This window comes from Styela clava, unplaced genomic scaffold (assembly GCF_964204865.1).
Source record: "Styela clava unplaced genomic scaffold, kaStyClav1.hap1.2 HAP1_SCAFFOLD_173, whole genome shotgun sequence".
Classification (NCBI taxonomy): Eukaryota; Metazoa; Chordata; class Ascidiacea; order Stolidobranchia; family Styelidae; genus Styela; species Styela clava.
In genome coordinates this window covers 15,001-17,500 of record NW_027556548.1, presented here as the reverse complement: position 1 = coordinate 17,500, position 2,500 = coordinate 15,001, and the positions used below count along the sequence as shown (strand labels likewise).

Sequence of the window (2,500 nt, the reverse complement as noted above, 5' to 3'; positions counted from 1 at the left end):
GCCGGTCCGTCGCAAGGCGTGTCACTGGTTGCGTTCGCCTCACCTTCGGTTCTCCGTCGGTGCTCTTGACTGAGTGTCGGCGGTGGCCGATAAGTTTACTTTGAAAAAATTAGAGTGTTCAAAGCAGGCTGTTCGCCTGCATAGTGTTGCATGGAATAATGGAATAGGACCTCGGTTCTATTTTGTTGGTTTTCGGAGCACGAGGTAATGATTAAGAGGGACAGACGGGGGCGTCCGTACTCTGCCGTTAGAGGTGAAATTCTTGGATCGGCGGAAGACGAACTACTGCGAAAGCATTCGCCAAGAATGTTTTCTTTAATCAAGAGCGAAAGTCAGAGGTTCGAAGACGATCAGATACCGTCCTAGTTCTGACTATAAACGATGCCAACTAGCGATCGGGAGGCGTTACCATGACGACCTTTCCGGCAGCTTCCGGGAAACCAAAGTCTTTGGGTTCCGGGGGAAGTATGGTTGCAAAGCTGAAACTTAAAGGAATTGACGGAAGGGCACCACCAGGAGTGGAGCCTGCGGCTTAATTTGACTCAACACGGGGAAACTCACCCGGCCCGGACACAGGTAGGATTGACAGATTGAGAGCTCTTTCTTGATTCTGTGGGTGGTGGTGCATGGCCGTTCTTAGTTGGTGGAGCGATTTGTCTGGTTAATTCCGATAACGAACGAGACTCTGGCATGCTAAATAGTTACGCGACCTTCTCGGTCGGCGTCTAACTTCTTAGAGGGACTAGTGGCGTTTAGCCACACGAGATTGAGCAATAACAGGTCTGTGATGCCCTTAGATGTCCGGGGCCGCACGCGCGCTACACTGAGTGAAGCAGCGAGTGTCTAACCTAGGCCGAAAGGTCCGGGTAACCCGTTGAACCTCATTCGTGATTGGGATAGGGACTTGCAATTGTTTCCCTTGAACGAGGAATTCCCAGTAAGCGCAAGTCATCAACTTGCGTTGATTACGTCCCTGCCCTTTGTACACACCGCCCGTCGCTACTACCGATTGAATGGTTTAGTGAGATCCTTGGATCGGCCCCGTCGCGGCTGGCAACGGCCGCGTCGGCGTGTCGAGAAGACGATCAAACTTGATCATTTAGAGGAAGTAAAAGTCGTAACAAGGTTTCCGTAGGTGAACCTGCGGAAGGATCATTACCGAAGGTGGTGGTAGGCCCCGGCCGACCGCGCACTGAATTGTCTTTGGGTGCCGCCGAGAGGGCGGCCGTCAATCGGGGTTCCGCCCCGTGCGACACGCGTAACACGTTGGCATAGCAAGGCAGCCGAGTGCGATGGTGGCTTCTGGGCACCGCGCTCGATGTGCCGCCGGCCCAGCCCGGCGGTCGCTCGGCGCCGTTTGTTGGTGTTTTTGTGCAGTTGTTGTCGGTGGTGGTTTTGTGGTCGATCCCACAGTGTGACGTCCGCGCGCTTCGGCGCCGGGCGAAACGTCGAGGACGACTCTTAACGGTGGATCACTCGGCTCGCGAGTCGATGAAGGACGCAGCCAAGTGCGAGAAGTAATGTGAATTGCAGAACACATTGAACGTCGACCTTCTGAACGCGAATTGCGGTCTCGGGTCAATCCCGGGACCGCGTCTGCCTCAGGGTCGCGTTCGTCCTCACCCGAGGGCCGTCGCCTGGCCTCTGCGAAGACGGCCGGGCGTCGCCCCAAGTTGAAGCGGTCGCCGAGCTTTCTCGGCGCGACCGCGTGTCCCGTACACCGCCGGCCCCTCGACGTGTTCAACTACGTTCGAGGGGCGGGTCCAGGTCGGTCGGTCCGGTCACGAGATCAAGACCGACCGTGGGCCAAGGCGGCGACGGTACGCGCTCGGTCGGCGCCGGCGGCGACGACTTGCGATGCCAGCGGGCCGTGTAAGAAACGGCCCGCTTGACACATACGACCTGAGTTCAGGCGAGAGCACCCGCTGAATTTAAGCATATTATTAAGCGGAGGAAAAGAAACCAACAGGGATTCCCTGAGTAACGGCGAGTGAACCGGGAAGAGTCCAGCGTCGAATCTGCGCGCTTTTCGAGCGCGCCGAGTTGTGACGTACGGAAGTCCCAGTGCGGCTGACGGCGAGCGCCGGTGTCCTTCTGATCGAGGCCTCGTCCCACGGCGGGTGTTAGGCCCATAGGGGCGCTTGCCTTGGCCGCTTCGGGTCTTCTCGGAGTCGGGTTGTTTGGGAATGCAGCCCAAAGCGGGTGGTAAACTCCACCTAAGACTAAATACGGTCGCGAGACCGATAGCGGACAAGTACCGTGAGGGAAAGTTGAAAAGCACTTTGAAGAGAGAGTTCAAGAGTACGTGAAACCGTTGAGAGGCAAACGGGAGGGCCCGTCAGGTCGCCGGCTCGCTTTCAGTTGGGTGCGGGGGCGCGCCGTCTCGGTTCGCGGACGCTTAAGGCGCCGCTGCCGAGTCGGCTCGCGCACCGTCTCAGCGCACTAGCGACCGGCGCGGGTCACGACCGGTTTGCCGTCGGTCTAAGTCCCCGCGCGAAGG

General features: G+C 58.0%; 2 non-coding genes and 1 pseudogene across 2 annotated transcripts in view; all 3 read left to right on the top strand.

The window, feature by feature from the left end:
* LOC144418882 (small subunit ribosomal RNA) overlaps positions 1–1,158 on the top strand; it is a 1,810-nt gene extending 652 nt beyond the window's left edge. Inside the window, exon 1 of the ribosomal RNA XR_013473716.1 lies at positions 1–1,158. This exon is cut by the window's left edge and continues 652 nt beyond it. This is a non-coding gene — a ribosomal RNA (small subunit ribosomal RNA).
* A 298-nt stretch (positions 1,159–1,456) lies between these two features.
* On the top strand, positions 1,457–1,610 carry LOC144418887 (5.8S ribosomal RNA). Its single transcript, XR_013473719.1, has one exon. It is a non-coding gene; the product is annotated as a 5.8S ribosomal RNA (ribosomal RNA).
* Positions 1,611–1,898: 288 nt separating this feature from the next.
* LOC144418886 (large subunit ribosomal RNA) overlaps positions 1,899–2,500 on the top strand; it is a 3,695-nt pseudogene continuing 3,093 nt past the window's right edge.